Genomic DNA, 25,318 nt, shown 5'->3' on the forward strand with positions numbered 1-25,318 from the left:
AAGGGATGGGAAAAGATAATCCATGCAAATGGAAACCAAAAGAAAGCTGGGGTAGTTGTGCTCATATCAGACACAATAGACTTGAAAACAAAGAGTGTAATAAGTGACAAAAATAGGCATTATATAATGATAAGGGGGTCAACCCAATAAGAGGATATAACATTTGTAAATATTTATGCAGTCAACAAAGGAACACCTAAATATATAAAGTAAATATTAACGGACCTAAGAAGAGAAATAGACAGCAATACAATAATGGTAGAAGATTTTAGTACCCAACTTATATCAACGGATAGATCATCTGGATAGAAAATCAATAAGGAAACATCAGCTTTAAGCAACATATTAGACCAGATGGACTTAACAGATATATAGAGAATATTCTATTCAAAAATAACACAACACACGTTCTTTTCAAGTACGCATGGAACATTTCCAAAATAGATCACATGTTGGGTCACAAAGCAAGTCTTAGTAAAATTAATAGGATTGAATCACATTAAGAATCTTTTCTGATCACAATGGTATTAAACTAGAAATTAATTACATGAAGAAAACTGGAAAATTCACAAATATGTGAATCAAGTAACATGTTACTGTAGTACCAATGGATCAAAGAATAGAGTAAAAGTGAAGTTAACAAATACACTGAGACAAATGAACATGGAAATGTAACATACCAAAATGTATGGGATGCAGCAAAAGGTGTTCTAAGAGAGCTTAAAATTCCAATGACGCTTTTCAAAAAAATAGAACAAATAATTATAACATTTGTATGGAACTACAAAGACATCAAAATAGCCAAAGAAATCTTGAGAAAAAAGAACAAAGCTGGAGACATCATTGCTCCCTCATTTCAAACTATATCGCAAAGCTGTAATAATTAAAACACTATGGTGTTGGCATAAAAACAGACACAGACCAATAGAACAAAATAGAGAACCCAGAAAATAAATCCACGTGTATACGGTTAATTAACTTATGACAAAGGAGCCAAGAATTGACAATGAGGAAAGGACAGTAAGATATGGGGTCAACTGTGAGGAAAATTTAAGTTTGATTACTGGCTCCTGGGCACTTGATTGCTTTATTTAATTGGCATGTGAGCAAAGGAAAGTGATAATTGAAGTATGTGTTCTAAAGGAACACAAACATAATGGTCACTTGTACACTGATGTTTACAGCAGCATTAGTCATAATAACTAAATCATGGAAGCAACCCAAAAGTCCACCGCTGGATGAACACATACAATGGAATATTATTTGGCCTTAAAAAGGAAGGAAATTCTGACCTATGCTACAATGTGGATGAACCTTGAGGACACGATGGTAACTGAAATAAGCCAGACACAAAAGGAGAAATACTGTATGACTCTACCTGTATGAAGTACTCCGTAAGTGGGTATTTATAAATCTAAACTACAAACCATCTTAGAGTATCTGACTACTCTGAGAAGTCAAAATCATAGAGATAGAAAATAAAATGGCAGTTTCCAAGGGCTCTGGGGAGGGGGAAATGGAGAGTTGGTGTTTAATGGGTGTAGAGTTTCCATTTTGCAAGATAAAACTAGTTCTGGGAATGGATGCTGGTGATGGTTGCACAACAATATGGGTATATTCGATGCCCTGAACCGTACACTTAAAAATGCTCAAGACAGCAAATCTTATATTATGCATATTTTACCACAATTTTTTTTAAAGAAGGAAAAGATAAAAATAATGACCACAAATAGCTCATCGGGTTTATTGGTATAGTGTTTCTGTTAACGAGGTCTGCAAAGTGCTTTGCAGCCATTTATTAGCTTTGGGATGTTTTGTCAAATCAAAGTACATTCTTTAGATAAGGAGTTTGGTTTGCTTTGATATTCAATGACCTTCCCTTTACCTAGGGCACAGCATTTCCAGATGTGCAACACCACCAACACCGAGCCCGGCACATAGTAAGTGCTCCGTAAACATTTTCAAATATATAACTACCGGCGAAGGCTAACATCTATTTTGAACATTTATTTAGAAGCAGGTTTATCTTGAAGCTGAGGAAGCTTAAGCTTCAAAATCTCAATTTAAGAAGCCCTTCCCAGACCCTGGGAGGGGCCTTAGCAACACGTTCACATAGTCCTATATTCATATAAAACTTGCAAAAGGGAGATTTGTATTCTTTTTATGAAAGAGGGCCCCCAAAGTTATATCATCTTCAGGTCCCACAAAACCTGGATGGGCTGCTGTACTTACTGCCTTGGTAACGACTTGCTAACTCCTTTCTGTGGTTGCCTAGTAACCCTCCCGACAGCCGACAGCCATGTGTTCTCTCCATTTCTCAGATGAGGAAACTGGGTAACTTGACCACAGTTACTCCACAAGGCAGTGATCCACAAGGATTTGTCCCCTGGCATGTGGGGCTAGCATGACAATTCCACCGAGCAGGAGGGGAGGCCAAGCCTGACTCCAGTCATGTTAAATTAGGTGTGTACTTGATAAATACTATAATTTCACTTGATGTAACTATAATAACGACAATGATGACTGGTCTTTTAAAATAACCTATGATTTGGGGAAAACATGTATCCTACAGGCTTCTCCAGGCCCGTCTCCATTTAATATTCTTGTTTAGTAGATGGAAGGAAATTTAGGGAAGAGGGGGGAGGAAAAGAGCAAGCCTGAAGAGGGGAACAGAAGGGACAGAGATGCAATCCTGCATTAACAAAAATTCTCCACATGCTCTCCAGCATTTCTCCTTTCCTTATGAGGGATGTGCAAAGGCACTTTGTCTCCTAGGATGTTGCATTTCGGTTTTATCTAGCATTTGTATCTGCTCTGGCCCCCTAGGACTTCTACTCTGGAGGTGCTATTTCTAGTCTGAAAGCTCCATAAGTCAGAGGGCAGAAAGGAATCCTTCCTGTAAACATCCTCTGGGCCACTCCCGGAAAAGGTAACCAGCAACCACTGCTTCCTGTCTTTATTCTGATTCTTGGAGCAAATAGTACAATTTTTTACTTCTCTAAGATTTCTTGAGACCCATGAGAAAACAGAACTGAAAAGTCACAGGATTAAAAAATTTCCTCCTCTTGGGATGGCTGGGTGGCTCAGTCAGTTAAACATCCGACTCTTGATTTCAGCTCAGGTCATGATCTTATAGTTTGTGAGTTCAAACCCCATGTAGGATTCTGTGCTGATCGGTGCAGAGCCTGCTTGGGATTCCCTGTCTCCCTCTCTCTCTGCCCCTCCCCTGCTCACCATCTCTCTCTCTCTCTCTCTCTCTCTCTTTCAAAATAAATAAATAAATAAATAAACATCAAGAAACCTAAAAAATAAAAATAAATAACAATAAAAATATCTTCGTGTTGAGGATACCACTGTCTTCAGATTGATAGTCTCTGGCTTAGAAACCTCCTTCACACTCCTGGCTTCCATCAAGACACTGGGCCTAGCACTGTGCCTGGCACTTGGGAAGTGTGCCAACTGACTCCCACCCCTCAGAGAGGTGCTGCCAATCAACCCAAAGGCAGCATTCACCCACCCACCCAGATTTCTGTCCCTCACCAGTAATCAAACCTAAATTCTTCTTCATGGTTCACCCCGTATCTTACTGCCAAGGACAAGGGCAATGTGTCAATGGAGCCATGATCATGAAGTCAAGAGATCTGGGTCCTAGTCCAGCAGTGCAATGAGTGTTAGCCACTCAAGTGATACCAGGGCAAATCCTTTCATCTTGCTGGGCCTCAGTGTCCTCACCTGTCCCATGAGTGATTTGGACTCGGGTTTCTTTTCTAGGGTGATTGACTCAGCCCATGTCTTGGGAAATCCCCCCCTCCAGGGCAAACTGGGACAGGACAGCTGGTCACCCTGCCTTTAGCAAGTACTCAAATCTGACACCAGGTTTTTAACATGTGCTTGATTAAATGGAATAAAGCTGTTTGCCTCTACCCCACCCCTCAGGAAATATTAAAAGGGAATTCAGCAGCTGAGTCAGGCTGGGACAAAATTCCAAATGTGTAATTTTTAACAGGCCTTTTGGGAAAAGGTTGATTTCAGATTCTGTTAAGAAGTCATCCCTTACAAATGTTCTGGTAAGGGAGGTTTGTATGTTAACGATTAGACAAGAGCTGTTAAAATCTCAGCCGAACAGCTTAAACTATTTCCTACTTTTAATAAATAGCTTGGCTTCTCATGGAACCACCATAGAACAGTAGGATTCCTTTCGCCCTAAAGTGTGCACTTCTAGGTCATGGGGAAAAAGCAAAATAAAACCCAGCAACAACAAACAAGCAAAATTAAACTAAGGTCGGCTCCTTGTCTGATCTGCAGCTAAAAGGAAAGCTCAGTCTGGAATATGTTTCAACTTCCCCTCTCTTATGTAGGAATGTGCTGACGTGCCTGCTTGAAACCCCAAATGAGCCCCCTTTACTGGGGAGGATGATTCAGCCAGATTCCAGCTACCATCAGCAAATAGGCAGGGCCGGTGGGAGCGAAGTCAATGAAGATTCTAGGATTGTTAACTTCTAGGGGCCAAATGGAGTCCTGGTTGATTTGGGCAAAAGAGGCATTTCAGCTCAATCTGTCAGTTGCCTATTTTTAGACTATTTGAGGATTTGACCCTGGGTCCGTGGGCAGTTACAGAGCATTATTGATTTGACTGGTCTTGACAAAGGACCTAAAAGTCAATCTTGGTCCTACATGTACAGCCTCTTCCCCACGAGTACCTAGAAATGAAAAGAGGGGTGTCTGGCTGGCTCAGTCAGTAGAGGGTGCATCTTGGGGTTGTAAGTTTGAGCCCCACGTTGAGTGTAAAGATTACTTAAAAAATAAAATCTTAAAAAAAAAGAAATAAAAAGACAATTCCCTATATCAAATATTATTCCCTATAGACAATGGTTTAGTGACCCCTTTCTATGGTCTGTCATGATAGAATCTAAGCCTACAGATCAAGTTATATTTTACAAAACTTTTCTACACATACATCATTCAAACTTCATTGAGATAATGTACGTAAAGTAAGACATTATTATCCCCATTTTATAAACACAGAAATGGAAGCCCAGAGAAATTAGGAGTCTCACCCACAGACACAAACCTAGTAAGTGGCAGAGCTGGGCTCAATCCTAGGTCTTCCTAATCGAAATCAGGACTGTCATTAAAATGCAAACCAAAGTGCATTTTGCTTATTAAAGTATTCCTTCTAGCATTTTTGCTACTCTTTCTCATACTATTGATACCATCTAAAGGTAATGATTAACAGGAGTTTAGAGAGAGTATTAAAAAGGAAGAAAGTCAGAAACAGTGTTGCATACCACTTACTTTTAAAGGAGCCACAGGAAGAAGAGAAGCCAGCAAAGGGGTCAGAGAAGGGGTGGAGGACTTAACCAGCTCAAGGCTGTCTCCTAAGCCAGGGAGGAGAAAGGAGACTTCAGCTGTAAGGACTGATGATTAACAATGACCACTCTGGGGTCTGGTGTTCAGGGAACAAGAGCAAGGGCTTTGGATGGGGGGAGGGGAAGAGATCCAGGGCACAGGTGAGGGCTGGCCTTGGAGAGGAACGTGGGCAGTTGTAGATGGAGGCTTGCAAGAACAGAATAAAAAGATACAGAGGCAGACATTTGATAGCCTTAATGATACCTCTGTGGAAACTCTCTATGTTTTTATTTTCTCAGCAAGCGAGTAGTTTTGAGGAGAGAGGAGAATCAGTGAAATCCTCTCTTTAGAAGGGGAGAGTAAGTCATCTGAGGAAACCGGTTAGGATCTCCAGGCAGCACTAAGGGTTTGAGGTCACTTAAGATTCGATGTCGTTGTTGGGTCATAAAGATTGAACCACCAATTCCCAGGCCTCCCTTTGTCCCCATCCCTCAAGTGTGTTCTGCTTTAAAACATATAGCATCTATTATTTTATTCAATCTACAAACATTTGTGTCACAATTAACCTGGTTCCTGGTGCATAGATGCAGTGAGGGCATGTTCTCTCCAGGGTCAGGCTTGGAGGTGGGGAGGGAGGCGTGAGAAGGGGTTGGAAAGGTTGATTCCTTTGGGGCTTTGGCATCCATCCCCCATGTACAGAGGGAAACGGATGCTTCTTGCAGGCAGCAAGCTCCCTCGGGATTGAGGGGAGAGGCAACTGGAGAACATGGCTTTGATTTGAGAACTGAGTGAACTTTGACACACTGAACCCCAGAATTAGACACTACTATTTAGGCATACTCACCCAGGCCCAAGCTTCAGTGGACCTCCATAGCATGGAGGAGAAAGGGCTGAAAACAAGTGACCTAATGTGGGCATATCACTGCCAGGAGGAGAAAGGCAAGGAAGGTGCTCCCATCTGATGCAGGTCCCAGTTTCTCCTTCCAAAGTCACCAGTCAGGTACATCATTTTATCTGGAGGGGGTTGGTGGGGGAGGGCAAATGGGAGAGAAGGAGGCCAGGAATGGGACATAATTTATGTGTCATGGAAGGAAGCAGCAGGTATGGGGATGGAAGTTTCCCTCCTAATAGTCATGAATTGAAAGAAAGGTCTTGGGGACCATGAAAGTCTACCCAGTCCCCTTACCCCTGCTTCAGCCCTGAAGCAAGCACAAGATAGGTAAAAGGGAGTGGGAACTTTGAGGGTATAAACAGGAAATTGATTACCATGTTGACCTATGTAATCTGAGCTAACCCAACATGGAAGTGAGATAGTTAAAAGGAGGTAGGACCAATCAATTGAGACCCAAGTGAGGTCAAAGAATGGTTGGCTTTGAAGATTCAGGGGGAATGTTCTGGAAAGGTCACATAGCCTTCCACATATTTGAAAATCACCATTCTGGTCATCTTGAGTCTTTTTGCTGGAATGAAACATACCCAGTTTCTTCACTGGTCCTCATATGAGAATATTTCAAGTATATTTTTTAAAAGCCTGGTTGCTTTCTACTGAGCATGCTCAATCTTGTTCCTGTGAAAAGATGGCGCAGGGAGACCATAACAAAGACTCTGTCCTACAGAAGTAGGCAGGGATCCCTTCTTCCCCTGGTCAGAGACACCCTCCCTCAACAGGTACTGGAAGCCATGGATCTCGTTCCCCTTTCAGTGGTTCCCTCCCCCTGATAACTCACCCTGAGCCCTCTGGCTACCACAATCCCTGGGTCTTTTTTGTGCAAGTACTGCTGCCAGATGAGGGCTCTGCCATGGCATACCTGAGTAGTTGGGTTTTTTGGACCTCATGTGTGTATTTACGCATATTAAATAGCAAAGTTCGGAAGAATGATTTCTTTGCGGGTCATTTCAACTTTTACTAAAATTCTTAATAACATTTTTATCAATCTCTTCATCATTTACTATTAGTCTCAGAGTTTTTGGTAGTGAGGGAAGTGTATACTTGGTTTATGCCTTTTTTTTTTTTTTTGAGAGAGAGACAGAGTGTGTGTGTGTGTGTGTGTGTGTGCGCGCACAAGTGGAGATGGTGGGGGGGGGGGGAGAGAGAGAGAGAGAGAGAGAGAGAGAGAGAGAGAGAGAGAAACTTAAGCAGACTCCATGCTCAGCACAGAGCCCAACACGTGGCTCATCCCCCATGATCCTGGGATCATGACCTGAGCCAAATTCGAGAGTTGGACACTTAGCCGACTGAGCCATCCAGGCACCCCATTGATTTATATCTATTGATTTAGCAATCACATACATTTATTGAGAACTTTCCAAAAGGCTGGTACTAGAATACAGCAGTAGCAGACAAACCAGACATGGCCCTGCTTTCACAGAATGTGCAGGGCAGGATCAGAAGGAGCTTGTGGTTTGTGTTTTTGCTTAGGCAAGATTTTAACTTACCGAGAGACCTGAACTTATTTGTTGGAGTTTCTTCTTTTTTTCCTCTCGTTGTAACAGAGGACTTAACTCTTACCCCTTTGAAAGCCAGGCTCCGTACTTAACTTTGGTACTCATCTCCTCTTACCTACTCTCTCTCTTTTCTGGGGGATTCCCTTCAGCTCGTGCACATGCTCACCTTCAAAACTCCTTTCCTTGATCCACATTGCCCTCTCCAGCCACTGCACTATTCCTCGTACTCCTTCACAACAAAACTTCTTGGAAAAGAAAAGAAAACAAAACAAAACCTTCCACGTGTGGTGTATTTGAGGCTGGAAAAAAGCGTGGATATGTTTGGAACAGCTGTGAGTGCTGTGGCAGAGAGCTGATAAACGAGGAAGAGCACTTTCCAGAGGGGGAGGCCCGGAGATCAAAGCCCTCTGCAAATATTCTGATAGAAGGCAGCTGTGTCATAGCAAAGCAGGCACTGATTTTTCCTCCAAGAATTTTGCAGAGTCCTGGTCCTACCATTCTTTAGCTGATGTGACCCCGGTCAAGTTACTCAACTTCTTTGAGCCTCTGTGGTCCTCATCTATCAAGTGGAGGCAGAGACATCTCCCCCATAAGTTTTTTTTTTTTTTTGTGATAATGAAATAGAATTCCTGAAAGTGTGAAACAAATATTTGTAAGTATTATTGTACAGAAATATTTCTTCACTCCATTTAAAGGAAGGGGTCCACTCCAGTCCGAGTCTGGGCTCCTCCCAAATGAAAGTGTGAGCCAAAGGCTCGCACACACAGCCCCCGTGTTGTACATTTGGGCATGTGATCCTGAGGAGCAGGACTGGGAAGAGGAGGAGTAAACAGGGAAGGAGGGAGGGAAGGGCTGTTCAAGGATGTGTTACTAAATTGGTCAGGGCTATAGGAACTGCAGGTGACTGGTGCTCAATCCCAGATGAGCTTCTGAGGAGTCTTATGACAAGTGTTTCAGAACTGTCCCCTCGGAGGACTTAAAGGGGAGAATTTATCCAAGGATTTCTCCAATGATCAAGGGTGGCCTGGTGGGCATTGACTGGGCGGTACATACCGGAGTTGCAAGTGGAAGGCCATGTCACATACCTTTGCAATTTACTCAGAATGGGTGGCTGGAGTAAGAGGTGGGGTCAGGAGGACTTAAAATGCTGCACAAGATATAGCCCATCCAACACAAATGGAAACGAAGAAGATGGTGACATGACTTGGCTTTCATATTTATAGCAGGGATCATAAGCCACTTCCTTGGAGAAAAAGAGAGTAGCCATTAGTTATCTATCCTGTGCTTTTCCAGACACTGTGTGTTTCTGTGCAATCAAGAAATACAATCCCCAAATGCCCTGCCTGGCTTTGTGTACCCAACTATAAGTAGAGAAAGTAGGACCTAACGGAAAGAGATTCAGACGGAGGCCTTGAGTAGGCTGCTTAATTTCTCCCGTGAAGCAAGGGCAGGCTTACGGGGTAAATTGCTACTACTGCTGGTACTATCTTTCCTCCCTATATTATAGAGGTTTGGGGGGAGAGTGGCAGGGAGAAGGGAAATTCATGTGAACATATTTTGTAAACTAGTTAAAATTATTCCCATTTGGGTATTATTAAACACTGATCACAAAAGTCTGTTTTTCTAAGATATTCTTTTTTTAAAGTTTATCTGTTTTTAGAAAGATAGATGGGGAGGGGGTAGGAAGGGGCAGAGAGAGAGAGAGAGAGAGAGAGAGAGAGAGGAGAGAGAATCCCAAGCAGGCTCTGAGTTGTTAGCATGGAGCCCAATGTGGGGCTCAACCTCAGGAACCGTGAGACCACAACCTGAGCCAAAATCAAGAGTCAGACCCTTAACCAACTGAGCCACCCATGTGCACCCTAAGATATTCTATCATAATCAAAATAATTCAGGTTCAATCAACTCAAAACAATAGACCTAACTACCTACTTTGTGCCAGGCCCTATGTAATCCACTAAGGATTCAAAGATGCATAAAGAGGAATGACATAAACGGTTATGCTCATTCTTGAGTACTATTATTACAGGAATGAAAAGTAGCAGCATCAGGGGGCGCCTGGGTGGCTCAGTCCTTTGAGTGTCTGACTTTGGCTCAGGTCATGATCTCACGGTTTGCGGGTTTGAGCCCCGCCTCGGGCTCTGTGCTGACAGCTCCTGCTTCAGATTCTGTCTCTCTCTCTCTGTCTCTGTCTCTGCACCACCCGCCCCCACTCCCTGCTGCTTACACTCTCTCTCTCTCTCTCTCTCTCTCTCAGAAATAAATAAACATTGAAAAAAAAAAAGTAGCAGCATTGAAGTTTTGCTAGATGGAGCTGTTCAGAAACAAACATCTTACAGGTGTTGAAAATGTGGATATGTTTTCCAGCAGTCAAAACCATTGAAATAATTAGACTTCTTGTAACTTTCTCTAATTTCCCAAATGTAGCATTTGTTTAATAGGGAGTAAAGTATAGCATTGCTCTTGTCTAGGGTGTTTATTTAAAATTACCCTCCTAAATTCAGGAGTACTTTTTGAAATGATTTTCTTTTTCTTTTTCTTTTCTTTTCTTTTTTTTTTTTTTTTTTTTGAGAGAGAGAGGGACAGAGAGAGAGAGAGAGAAAACGCAAACATGTGCGCATGCGTCCATGTGAGTGGGGGAGGGACAGAGGAAGAGGGAGAGAGAATCTTAAGAGAGTCTCCAAGCCCAGGGCAGAGCCTGACCCAGGGGTTCTATCTCACAATGGTGAGGTCATGACCTGAACCAAAATCAAGAGTCGGGTGTTCAACCTCAACATGATTTTTTTTTTTTTAATTTATTTTTGAGACAGAGAGAGAACATGAGCTGGAGGGGGGCAGAGAGAGGGAGACACAATCTGAATCAGGCTCCAGGCTCTGAGCTGTCAGCACAAAGTCTGATGCAGGGCTTGAACCCACAAACCATGAGATCATGACCTGGGCTGAAGTCAGACGCCCAACCGACTGAGCCACCCAGGCGCCCCCAAAATAATTTTTAAACAATTAAATACACATGTACAGGATTCTATGGCAGCAAGAATCAATGAATAGGATGAATAGTCAGGAGATCCTTGGTCATTTATTATGCACTCAAATGCAACTAACTCCTGGAAAGAAATCTATTTTGCACTGATTCAGCATGTACTCTAGCACATACAATTGAAACAAATTGTACTCTACACACATACAATCAAAACAAATGTTTCAGAAAACAATAGTTAAATGAAACAATGTTTGCGTTTGCTATGTGCAACTGGTCCTGATAACTTCTATTTTCTTCTTTTTAATTTTTAATTCCATTATAGGAGTATACAAGAATATATGTTCAATGTAATAAATTCAAACAGGGCAGAGGTAGGTATAGTAAAAGCTAAAATACTTTCCATCTTTCCAAATCGAATTTGCCAATTCACCAGAGTACCAGGAATTAACAGTTTGATGTATATCCTTTGACAGTGTTTTCTATACATTTACATATGTATGCACACACACATACAACTGTTTTTGATATTGTTTTTTGTAAATGTGAACATACATATTCTATTGTCCTGAAATTTGATTTTTTTCTTCTGTCTCTCTCTGAAGGTATTTTTATGTCAATCCATTATTATCCACTTAATTTTTTACAAAAGTTTGTAGCTTTCTATCGCATGAGTGTATATGATTTATTCAAAGTATTACTCTACTATAGGACAGTGAGATCATGTCTAATTTTTTTGTGTGTCTAATTTTTTTTTTACTATTTTTGTTTGTTTGTTTATTTTTGAGAGACAGACCGCGAGTGGGGGAGGGGCAGAGAGAGAGGGAGTCACAGAATCTGAAACAGGCTCCAGGCTCTGAGTTGTCAACATAGAGCCCGACGAGAGGCTTGAACTCACGGACTGTGAGATCATGACCTGAGCCCAAGTCGGATGCTTAGCCACCCAGGCGCCCCTCATCTCTAATTTTTAATGGTTTCAAAGAGTGCTACAAGGAACATCTTTATGCATATGTGAACATTTTTGAGAAAGGATCTTGGAGATAAATAGATAGGAACATTTTGATAGATGTTACCACAGTGACTTCCTTAAAGCCCAGGTCAGGGTGTACACTGGATGGATGATAATCAGTTTGTCGGATTTTCTGGTTATTTATTTCTTGGTTTTAAGTCTGGCTTTTTGAGGCCTTTCCCATCAGGAAAATTATAAACGCTCTCCCATATTTCCAGTTCGTACTTTTATAATTTTGTTTTGTATTTTAACACACAGCTTTTAAAATCTATCCATTTTTTTTTGAATTTCTGAGAAGCAGAGATAAAACTTTATCTTTTCCAAATGGACAGCCAATTTTTCCAACAACATTTGTTAATATTCTATCGTTATCCTCTGTTTTGAAATGTTACCTTTATCTTATCTTATATTCTAAAGATGTGGTCTCCGGCCTGTGCCATTTGATGCATTATCTATTTCAGCAACCCCACGTTATTTAATTATGGAATCTTTATAGTTTGTTTGATAATTGGGAGGGCAATATTGCCCCTGTCATTTTTGTTTTTGCCATTTTCTCGGTTATCCTTGTGTATTTACTTTTTGGACAATCTTTATAACCACTTGATGTTCCTTGATAAAATCCTTTCATGGTTTCGGTCAAGATCGCTTATATTTTCTGTAATGAAATGTTATCCGAAGCCATTCATTTACAATAAGGCGTGGAGGAAGAGGAAAAGATCAGATGTTTGAGGAGAGTGAAGTATGAAACAATTGTTATGGATAATAGAGAGCTAGCTTATTAGATTGTCCTGCAGATGAGGAGGCAGCCAAGAATTTATAACAGCATCTATTTCCAGTTTGGGTGATGCTTTCCATCAGTGCTTAGCCGCTAAGTAGAAGGCCAAAGAATGGTTTCGTTGGGCTCATTCTGGGATTGGGTGTGGCTAAGATAAGCATAACAGAGGGAGGGAGGGAGGGAGAAGAGAAATTAAGATATTTTTATTTTTTATTTTTTTCAACGTTTTTTATTTATTTTTGGGACAGAGAGAGACAGAGCATGAACGGGGGAGGGGCAGAGAGAGAGGGAGACACAGAATCGGAAACAGGCTCCAGGCTCCGAGCCATCGGCCCAGAGCCTGACGCGGGGCTCGAACTCACGGACCGCGAGATCGTGACCTGGCTGAAGTCGGACGCTTAACCGACTGCGCCACCCAGGCGCCCCAAGATATTTTTATTTCTTGGGGTGCCTGGGCGGCTCAGCGTCCGACTTCAGCTCAGGTCATGATCTCAAGAACCCCTCACAGGGCTCCCTGCTGTCAGCCCAGAGCCCACTTGGGATCCCCTGCTTCCCTCTCTCTCTGCCCCTCCCCTGCTTGCACCCTCTCTCAAAAAGAAACATTAAAAAAAAAAAAAAAGAAATATGTATGTTTTCTATTCACCAAATAAATGAAGAGGCATTTAACTTTCCTGTTGTGTTGTTTCAAATATCTTTTTTTAAAAAAATTTCAATACAGTTAACATGCAGTTTAATATTAGTTTCAGGTGTACATATAGTGATTCAGCACTTCCATACATCACCCGGTGCTCATCATGACAAGTGCACTCCTTAATTCCCATCACCTATTTGACCCATCCCCCACCACCTCCCCTCTGGGAACCATCAGTTTGTTCTCTGTCGTTAAGGATCCGTTTCTTGGTTCGTCTCTCTCTCTCTTTTTTTCTTTACTGGTTTGTTTCTTTAAACATGTTACTAAAATAAAAATGTTAACCTGTTGGCAAGAAGGTTAAGTGACACTGCTCTCTGTATTGTATAAATAATTTATCTTATATGCATTACCATGTTATATTTGAGATACTTTCCTTGTGTTGACAGGAGAATACTTTTGGTGTAAACCCCTATTTCTTGAGTGTGTATATATTTCCCTAACATTTTCTTCGGTACTAAGCATTCTCAAATGTGCTCCCAAGGGGATCTAGAAATGTTGGTGCATATCCATTTGACTGTTTAGGGATTTGTTAGAGTGTGGGAAAATTCTGAGGCATTTTCAGGTTACGACATCTGAATACTTCTTTGCAGGTCCAAAGAACAGTTTATTTTTAAAATTGTAAAGATACTATAGTCTTGGTCCTCACTGAGAGGAGAAATTACTGCTATTTGGAACAAATCCCATTCAAAATAAAATCCCGAGTTATAAAATCGAAGAGCCAAGATCTAGATGAAATGTAAAAGTCTACTAATGTTTCAAATTGTTTGTGGTTTATTATGTTTTCCTTTACTTAGACAAGCAAAGTTAAAGAACTATTCAAGAAGGCAGTCATAAGGGATTCGATGATGGATATCATAAAATCAATCATTTTACATTTTATCTCCCTTGCAAACCCAGGTGATTCTCTGTTCCACCTTGGGGAAATAACTCAGAGTCTCTCCCCTGGGGCTCTCCAGACTTGCGGCATGCTCCCCATTCCCATCCCAACTGCTCTGTAGATGAGGAAAGCCCCAAAGTATTTGTAGCAGTTCCGATGATACCCAGGGCTCCACTCCTGCAAAGAGGAAACGATGTCCTGTGAGAAGGTTTGGAAATGGCCTCATCCAAAGGCATCTGCCTGCTGCTTTCATAGTTGCCATAAGCCTTCAGAATGTTCTCCATATCTGCTTCAGTCATGGCAAGCTGAACTCATGCGATTTCAAATAAGCAGTTCCTGTGCAGGCTCACTGAACCAAAATGTGGTCAAATCAGGTGACTGCAGTTTTTTTGTTTTTTTTGTTTTGTTTGTTTTTTTTTGTAAAAGTTTTTTTAATGTTTATTTCTGAGACAGAGAGAGACAGAGCATGAGCAGGGGAGGCACTGAGAGATGGAGAGACACAGAATCTGAAGCAGGCTCCAGGCTCCGAGCTGTCATCACAGAGCCCGACGCGGGGCTCGAACTCACGGACTGCGAGATCGTGACCTGAGCTGAAGTCGGACGCTCAACCGACTGAGCCACCCAGGCGCCCCAGGTGACTGCAGTTTTTAAGAGTGGCCAGCAGCCTCATGGTCATCTGCTCTGCTCATGTATTTTGTATGATCCACCACAACTTATTCCCTGAACTTCGAGGTAAGAGAGGGAAAATAAACACGAAACATCAATGTATTCTTTGCACATACCACCAATTGGAAAATTCACATTTCAGATTCTGACTCCTCCTGACACTTCTTCTCCCACTACCTCTAATCAATCATAAATCTAGTCAATTTTACCTAAAAAGATACCTTTTACATCTATCCCCTCCTATCCATTGGCACGGCCAAGTTTTTTTTTTTTCCCCCAAATATAATTTATTGTCAGATTGGTTTCCATACAACACCCAGGCACTTGGCTTGAGTTTCCATCTTGGTTTGAGTTTTCATCATCTCTCACCCAGTACATTATAAAAACCTATTAGCTGGTATCTCTCATCTTTTGAAAATGTGCTGAAGAGTCATTTTCTCCTTAACAGTTTTTTTGTGGATTATCTGCCCCAATGGTTGATTTGAATTCCTTCAAGGTCTGATCCTTACCTTTGTTGCCCCGCCTCATCTTTCATTCTCCTATTGGTGTTCTGTGCTCCAATCAAATGGAACTACCTGCACTTCCAGCGCTGGTCCCTTTGCTCAGAGATGATGCTCAAAATATTTAAAGAATGGGAACTGGCCAATCAGGACAAACCTGATAACCACTCAGAACTACTGCAAGAGGGCTTTTTGCTGAATATCATCTCTGCACTGTTTCCAGCACCTTGACCTTGATTCTCTTCCTGGAGAACGTCTGCAGATCTTCTACATGGTTCACAGAGGACTAGCATTTAAGCAGGGGCTGGAGATAAGGACAGTGTCATTAGCAAGGTTTATGGACTTGAAGACATTATGATAACATTTCCAGTACCTCTGTAGAGACTACAGTATTTGCACAGTAGACACTAGTTGCAGAACCTGAAACGACCTTTTATATTTTGGGGGATGTGCTCAAAACAAAACAAAACAACACTGCTTTGTCTCTGGTGGCTTTGTAAATAGTTTTGCCTGCTTCTGTTTCTCAGAATTTAATCAGTAGGAGACATCTACCTCTCACACAGGCCTACCGGCAGATCAGCTTTTTAACCAGACTCAATCTTTTCATTTCCAAGCTGACTAGGAACATTATGTCCTGAATTGGCCTAAAAGTACAAGGAAAAGTTCCAGCACCTTCTCTAACAAGAAAGGGAATAATACGTTTTTCCTCAGTCCAAATCATGGTTGAGTGAACTAGTCATCATTTGTCATGTTTCCTGAATCAGCATCATTAAGACATTGTTATTAAGTTGCTGTGCAAAGCAAAACAGTAAGGCAGCATTGTGGGAAATGTAAAGAAGAACCAACACGATCCCTGCTCTCCCTGAGCAGGTGGCCTGCTGTGGAGATAAGGCATAAACAACTGAAGGAATAACTTTTTAAAAAATGTTTATTCATTTTTGACAGACACAGCATGAGTGGGGGTGGGGAGAGGGGGACAACGAGAGAAGGAGACACAGAATCCGAAGCAGGCTCCAGGCTCTGAGCTGTCAGCACAGAGCCCAATGTGGGACTCGAACCCACGAACTATGAGATCATGACCTGAGCTGAAGTTGGACGCTTGACTGAGCCACCCAGGCACCCCTGAAGTAATAACTTCTATTAAAGCACATTATGCATCACTATCAAATAATACATACTGTGGCAGGGAAGGGAAAGAAGTAACAATGTTTTTTTTCAGTTAGGTGGGGCTTTCTGGAGGAGTTGGGTCTTGAGCAGAGCACTGAAAGGTGGGGAGAATTTCAACAATGTCCCAGCAGGAGAACCAGTATATGCTATGGACATAGATAACACAGTGTATGGTAAAGCAGGTCCTTGACCTTGAGGTGAAACTGGAAAAGTAACGGGTCAGATGGCAAGGAGAGTTGCCATTGGGGAGGCATTTGGGCTTTAGACCAGGGGAGGATCCCTTAAGTTTTTGTTAAGCAGGAGCTTGATGTAATCAAAGTAGCATTTTAAAATATTAATCAGGCAACAGTAGCTAGTAAGCAGTGTGTTGGGAAGAAATGTGGTATAATGGAAAAGAGCAGGGCTCAGGGGTCAAGTACTGGGTTTGAATCTGGCTCTGCCACATTCTAGCTGGGTAGCCTTGAATCAGTTGCTTAACCTCCAAGTCTCCATCTAGTGAGAAAGCTAGAGATCACAATACCTCATTCTAAGGATTATTATGAGAATTAATAGTATTTCACATTTATGCCTGGTGTCTCATTTGATCCTTACATCACCATTTTATTTTATTTTGGTAAAATATACATAACACAAAATTGACCATTTTAGCTCTTTTAAGCGTACAGTTCAGTGGGGTTACGAACACGCAATTGTTGCACAATTGCCATCACCATCCATCTCCAGAACTTTTTTCATCTTCCCAAGGTGAAAGTCCATGCCCATTAAAAAGTAACTCCCGGTTGCCAGCCCCAGCCCTTTGCTTTCCACTTTCTGTGTCTATGTTTTCGACTACTCTAGGCACTTCATATAAGTGGACTCATACAGCATCCGTCCTTCTGGGCAGGCTCATTTCTCTTAGCATAATGTCTTCAAAGTTCATCTGTGTTATAGCATGTGTCAGAATTTCCTTCCCTTTCAAGGCTGGCTAGTAGTCTATTGAACGTCTTATATCACTGGTTCATCATGAGAAAATTGGACCTAGAGAGGTTAATCTGCCCAAAATAACATAACTAGTAAGAGGAAGAGGTAGGATTTAGACTGAAGCCATCCGATTCCATAGTGCATCCCTATCTCCCCTGTACATTCTGCCTCGTGTAGGTTAAAGACCTACCGCTGCACCTGGCACAGGGTGTCTATTGCAGGAAGGCATTCTATTGTTCTTGATTATTTAGCACCATTTCCTCAGGTCATCCTAGTTACACAATCTGTCTTTTCCGTGAGGAACTCCTTCTGTGATTCTACTACTGTGCCCCACCCCCACCCTCATACAAGAACCACAAGAGTGAGCATGTTACCCAAGCCAGGACAGTCAGAGTCTTGCCCCTTCTCCCCAAAAAGGGATTGATTGAGGAGTGGTCTCATGGGGGCACTCAGAGTCCTCTCTGGTGCTACGAGGAGGTTGTGAGCCAGGGGTCATAGCTGCCCTTTTTAAGGTAAGCAAAGAGATGGTGGAATCCTGAGCAATCGTCTGACCCCTAGATTTAAACACATCTAAAGCCAACTGTCCCCATCAACTTCCTGGATGCATGATCCAATACATTCCTGGTTTTAAGCTAGTTGGAGTTGAATTTCTATAACTTACAAGAGAAAGAAACCTGACTAGTCCACTGGATCAAGTGGTCCTCAATGGAATGGGAAGGATGAAACTAACAAGAAGTATTATGGAGCTGTGTGGTATGAGGAAAAAAGAAAAATCAAGAGTCCCTCTGAGGTTTGGATACCCGGTGACCAAAATACCCTCCTCTGTTACTGAAAAGGTGGAAGAAGTTGCTATGTTGGGTACGAAAAAGAAAATTACGGTACTCCCAGGAACGCTGAGTGATAGCTAGCTTCCAAAGGTAAATGAACAACATTATTTATGTCTGTTAACCACTCTGTCCTCTTCCAGAATCTCAAACTCGTGAAGTATCCAAGTTCTGACTGGAATAGAACTTTTGGACTCTGACCTTTATCCTCTACCTCCACTCAGTAACCTACGAATTCTCCTCTCAGGTATAATCCATTCCCTAATTGACTCATTCATTCATGTAACACATACTTGCTGAGTGCTTATATGTCAGGTATTGTGTTATAGTGATGAAAAAATAGATATGGTTCCCTGTCTTTAAGGAGTGTGTAATCTAGTGGAGAAAACAGACATGGCATGGATTGTCACACAAATGAATATGATTAGACATTGTCTTAAGTGCTATGAAGAAAACAGAGTTTCATAAGAAGTTTCTCAGGGGCCTCTAATTTAGATGGAGGAGAGGGAGGGCATGAAGGGATAGCTTCTTTGGGGAAGTAACATTTAAGTTAAGGCCAGACCAGGGTGAGAGGTTCACAATGAAATACAAAGGAAAGGTAGAAACCAAAAAAGTTCGACCCAGCTGCCCAGAAGAAACAAGTGACTCACCCATTAGGAATGTGAGGCAGGGAGGTTTGAAAATGGTTGCTTTGAAGTGGAGCTACAGCTACTACCCAAGGCCCTTGGAGCAGGGACTGGAGAATAGATTAGGTTTTGTACGACCTGCTGCCTGTTGCCCAGTCACCTCTTGGTGACTGCTCATTCATTCGTTCATTTATTTACTCATTTACGAAATAGTTATGGAGTCCCTGTGGGTGGGGAGCATTATACTAAATGCTGAGGATTCAGGAGAAGGAAGGCAGTCTCTAGTCTTGTGCCCAGCAAGAGGGCAGAGGCACAGGTGGGTCCTGCCTCAAATGGCTCCAAGAGACACCCAGATCTTTCCCTTGGGAACCCATTAGACACAGGCATATGTGTCTGTTTGCTAAGCCTTCTTTGTCTAGGCACACACCCCTCACAAACTTGTACACTTTTTTGTTTTCTCAGAGATTTTAATCTAGTCCCTCCAGCAGGAGCAAAGCTCCTTTACCCACTTGAAGCTAAGAAAGAGGTCACATGCAGCCAACATGGCAGACTGACATCGAACCCGGCATAGCTGCCCAGTCCTGCCAGATAAACATAAGGAAAGGTCATCCAAACACAGGAAGACAGCCGGCCCCTTGCCTTTTCCTTTACCCCCTCCCCTTCCTCCCTCTGGCTCCCTTATCCCCAGAGGGTGGACCCAGCCTTTCCCAAAGTTTATTCTCAGAGTTCCAGGCTCCCACAGTGGAACGTGCTGCGGACATGGGAATACAACAGCCTGGCCAACAGGGAAAACCAAAAATATAAACGGAGAGATTTAAGAGATTCCTCTCCCCACTCCCAAAGTTGTAGCCGAAATATCTGCTTTTATTGTTATTGCTGCTTTTACTATCCTTGATATAAGTCAGCCCATTCTGGAAGGAGGGCTTCTCAAGTTTATTGCATTTGTCCGTAAACACTTTGCACAGAAAAAAAAATTGAGCTCTTTCTTAGGATCTCAGTGCCACTGACTGGATCCACTAAACAAATACAATAAAATGTTAGGAAACAAAGTCCCAAAAGTCTTGCATCTCAAACACTGGCAGTGAGATTAACAGGAATACAAATAACACTAAAACTCCGGGGGGGGGGGGGATGTATAAGGCTACATTTTCTTTAAATCCACTACTGGAATTTTGTAAATAGCCAGGAACCCTGAGCCCATAAATTGGAAGTCATTCTATCTTTTACTGACATATTCCGATCAAAACAGTGGTGAGAACATAAGCTTTGGTTCTTATTCTCCACTTAGGAGGAAAAAAGTTAATATTACCCGGTTGTGTACTTCCATGATTATAAATCAACATTTATGATGAAATGTTCGGTACTAATTTCAAAACAGGCACAGTGTTTGAAAGCAAAGCATAATGGTGACCTTTCTCATTAGCTGTTGCTCAAACAAAGATATGTTCCAGCAATATCCGATGCTTCCTTCCTGCCAGGGCCTCCACCCAGTGCAATTGAAAACACTTGTGTTACATCCAAACCAGAACTGAGGATGTGGTGGAGCTGAGTTTCGGCAGCATTGTGTTTATTATTACTTTCTAAGGTTTTTAATGTTTTTTTTGTTTTTGTTTTGTTTTTATAAGTGCTGTCATGAGTTGGGTTTGCAAGATTAAATATGTGGAACTATATAAATGAACTCATTGTATACTTATTTAATCTTCTATGTCTCCATCTATTTCTTAAACTTTTTTAATTTTAATTTTATTTTTATTTGTTCTTGAGAGACAGAGAGAGAGAGAGAAAGAGAGCAAGCAGGGGAGGGGCAGAGACAGAGGGAGACACAGAATCCGAAGCAGGCTTCAGGCTCTGAGCTGTCAGCACAGAGCCTGATGCGGGGCTCGAACTCATGAACCGTGAGATCATGACCTGAGCCGAAGTTGGACGCTCAACTGACTGAGCCACCCAGGTGCCCCCTCCATGTCTCCATCTACTTTTGTGGCAAATAGTTTCATAGATTCTTGACCATAAGGACACGTTTATTTCATCGCTCTTTAGTACATGTTTTTCAGTAATACATTGTAGGCTAAACAAAAACAATTTTTAAGGACTGTGCTGAACTTGTCTTATGTAAAATCCTATAAATATAAATAAACACAAATCTAAAGAGAATGTGAGAAAGAAAAAGAGAGAATGAGAGACTTCTTCAGTATAGGTGATCTTCACTTTCGTCATGACTGGTATTTCTAAATTAGGTAATATAAGTTGAAAATGATCAAAGTCAAGGTGATTTTTCTATGGAATGATAAATAAGGAAGGTTGGGTTTTTTGATTTGTTTTGTTTTGTTTTCTCCTGGTCAAAGACCCATTCTCAATCTTTGTAGAAATAACCATAAACTCTCAGTTTCACTATAAATGACATACTACTTTTATTTTCTACAATGAACATAATTTTATAATAGAAAATACATGTTATTTTTAAAGTAAGTTTACTTTTTTATACTTATGCAGTATAAAGCTTTCTAAAGTATATGTACATGAGTTAAAAAGAGCTACTAATAAATCCTGCTAATAAATCCTCATGAAAGACCAGGTGGGTGGGTGCCTCTGGCTCAGTTTAACCAGTCAGAGACAATCACTGGATCTGAGAGTGGAATCTGTCATTCTTTAAGAAGTTTGCAAAGAATGGGAGGTCTCCTATATCCCCAAAGAAAATCTGGGCACTACTAGGAAAAGGGAAGGGGAAATGGACAGTAAAGAGGCAACCAGTGACCATCCAGTTCAGTATTTCACAGAGGTTGTCACGAAGATTAAATAACCTTATGGGTAAAAGACTTTGTATAGTGCCCGGTGCATATAAGTGCCCAAGGGATGGGCTGAGACTCAAGCAGCAGAGTTTCTCTTCCTAAAGTATCATGAAATGCCAGGAGGTGAGTTTGCAGCGGCCAGTAGCCATATTTCCATATGGAGTCATATGGAGAAAGTCTGTCTGTTGCCGGAGAGAGTAAAGAATAGAAACCTTTAAGAGAACTTAGAAATGGAAAAAAAAAAAAAAAAAAAAAAAAAAAAAGAACCCAAATAGCTAATGGTAATAGTATCCTCCAAATCTATGGATCCAGATATGTCTGAAACCCCCTCTGCAGACCAATACAAACCTCAAAATCATGAGTTCAAGCATCATACTCTTTTCTACAACTTGTCATCTTTCCTGCTAGTTTGCTCAATGATGCCTTCTCAGGACGCCAGGTTTTCTACCAACTCCTCCCCTCTTTCCATTTGCATTAGTCCCCTCCTGCCTTCACTATCCTCCCTTTGTAACTTAGATTTACGGTTCAACATTTCAAAAACTCCCTGGTCTCCATTTGGCAAAAATTCAATCTGTGGAGTCTAACTACCTGCTTTCTCCATGCCTGAACATGAGCAATTAAACAGCAGTCGAGAAAAAAATCACACAAAGGCAGGTTGATTTCACCCCAAGTTCATGACTAGACCTCATAGAGGTTCTCAGGATGGTCAGCAATCCTCTACAATTCTCTGGTTGGTTTTCTTTTATGTTCCCTAATGAGAACATCATCTCTTCCCCACTCCATCTCTATTGATGACCTTTACTTCACAAAATGGAACTCATCCTCTATTAATTCTCTTTGCACAATAAAGGAGTTATCTTTCCTATTTAAGCCCCATTCATCTATCTGAGACTTGGATCTCATCCCCTCCCACCTTGTCAAGAATCCACAGTATCAATTTGCCCTTCTCTAGCCTGTATCTCTAACCTCACTCATCTAGATAGCTCTGTTTGCCTCTCCAGAGCCACTTTTTATCCTTCTCTACCCTGCCTTTGCTGGGGGAGGTGAAGTCTGTATGAACTATATCAGCAGGCTTCTTTGCCCTCTGTCCTCTGGGGGGTTGGCCAATGGGAAGCCCCAACAGGAGGTCTGAGAGAGAGAGAGGACCCTGAGATAGGAGCATGTATTTCTCTGACTTCTTCACCTGAAAGTCTTTTGGGGATGGCTTTTTCTTTGAGCAAAGTCATTGTTTTCTCAAGACAGCCTTTTCCTTCTGACTTCTGATAATTTCTCCCTTCCCTCATTCCTTTCAATCTGAGTTACTTGTTCCACTATTTCTTGCCCCAGGGTACTCTACAATCCCTTGTAGGTTCCCTATATTGTAGCTACACCATTGTAAACACTCCCTTCCGCAAATGATCCTGATGTATTTATGTTTCCTGCTGACTAATACACTCTCCCTCTCTAATGAATTCTCATCGACTTGTAAATGTACTCAAGTAGCTTAGCTTCACGGAACCTTAATCTTTACCCATTATCTACTTTTTCTATTATATGCTTTTTTTTTTTTTAAGTAGGCTTCATGCCCAGCATCCAGCACAGAGCCCAACATGGGGCTTGAACCCACAACCCTAAGATCAAGGCCTGACCTAAGAGCAAGAGCCAGATGTTTAACTGACTGAGCCACCCAGGTGCTCCTATCCTACACTCTTGCTCACATCCCAGATCTTGTCATCAACTGGAATTGTTCCATCTCTGAAATCTTAAACTCCAGTATCTGGGCACAGTCTCCTAAACTTGTCAATACATATTTCATAATTGCATCAAAAGCACTAAAACTCTTGACTCCTACACCCCACATCCAATTTCTTAGTCTCAGCTTGTCCTTATTCCTTCTCCAGGCAGTTTAAAAACAAAGATATTTTTCCCTCAATCTCTTTCTTGCTTAATACTCTCAATTGCATGTCCCCTCATTCTGCTACATGTCCACCTGGAAAAATCCCATTCCTGAGTCAATCCAACTATCCACCTTCTCCACTCTCTACCTAGCACTGATGGAGAGGAACATGCATTTGTACATATGGGTGGCGCTATTCTTTTACGATCTCCAAATCACCTCCAAGCCTTCTAGGCATCCCTAGACAACATTTTCTTTCTCCTCAAAAGTAGAATTCAAACCTGCTTGAATTGAAAGGAGCATCTACACTGCCATCTTACCTTTCTCACTTTAACTCACTCCAATACATTTCAGTCTCACACTGCCCACTGACGTTGTTTTTCCATTGTCAGCAACACATTCTTAATTTCTCAACACAATTGAATTTTCAGGCTTTGTCCTATATGGCCTCTTGAAGACATTGACCATGTTGTCAATTTCCTTCTTGAAACCCTCTGCTGCCTTGCCTTTCAGTTCAACATAATCTCCTGTCGTCAGAGGTTCCACTCCTTTCTCTCTTCTCATCCTCCTCTCATTGAATGCTCTTCTCCTCTCTCCAGGTGGTCTTATCCACTGCTAATGGTCACCAGCATGAACAACCTATAAGCAGATGGTTCCTAAGTCTAGGGGCCAAATTTTGCTCCTAAGCTCTAAATCAGAATATGTAATTGCTGAGACTTTTAATTTTATGTCTGACCACTACGCAGAACTCAATAGGTTACAAATTAAATGATTGATATTTCTCTTCACAGTCGGCCCAAGTCTTCCCCCTTTACCAAATGGCTTTGTTTTCCATTTCCCCAGTCACTGAGATCCATCTTTCTGCCACCATCTTTAACTCATAATGCACTGATTCTTATTCATTCATTTGGTCATCAAGCCTTTGTTGGTTCTAATTATTTCTCAACAGTTTTGAAATCCATTCATCCTCTCTTTTCCTACTGACCTCATTAGTTCTTGCTTAGAATGTTATAACAACCTTCTAACCAATCTCTATAATTCTAATCTACCCATCTTTTATACCACAAGAAGTGTAACATTCCAAAACAAAAGTCTTACCGTGTTACTTCCCTTCTCAGAACCCGTCAGTGACTCTATTGTCTTGAGGGTAAAATCCAGACACACTAGCGTGATATGATAATCTCTAATAGTGTAAATTCCACTGGCTGCAAGGAACAAACACCAGCTTCTGTCTAACTCAAGAAAAAAAGAGTATAGTTATTGGAAAGATATTGGAGAGGCTTATGGAAGTGGAGGAATTGAACAACCAACCACCAGGAAGAACCTGAACCAAGACAGTTCTGAGGATTTCAGCAGCAAAAGCAAAAAAAACCTTACTTAACCAGGGGGCACCTGGCTAGGTTAGTCTGTAGAGCATGCAACTCTTTATCTCAGGGTTGTGAGTTCAAGCCCCACATTGGGCATAGTGCTCACTTAAAAAACAAAAAAGAAAAAACCCTTAACCACTCATCATTGTGCTGATTGTGCACTATTTATGGTGGCCCTTCTCTCTATAGGGTTGTCGTTAATGTGACTCAATTTAAAGACTTTCAGGCTCTGTGTCCCTTGCTTCTAGGTTCAAAATTCCTAGAAATAATATTCTGAGTGGTCTGGCTTGGATGAATCAATTCATTTCTAGATTCACGGAAGGAGCACATGGCACGGATTCCCTCTTGTATACAGGACAGTCTCAAAGACCTGGGAATCACTGTGAATTGAGAGTATATCTAAATGGGTGTCTACCGTACCTTGTA

This window comes from Panthera pardus, unplaced genomic scaffold (assembly GCF_024362965.1).
Source record: "Panthera pardus isolate Hobbes unplaced genomic scaffold, ASM2436296v1 HiC_scaffold_11, whole genome shotgun sequence".
NCBI lineage: Eukaryota > Metazoa > Chordata > Mammalia > Carnivora > Felidae > Panthera > Panthera pardus.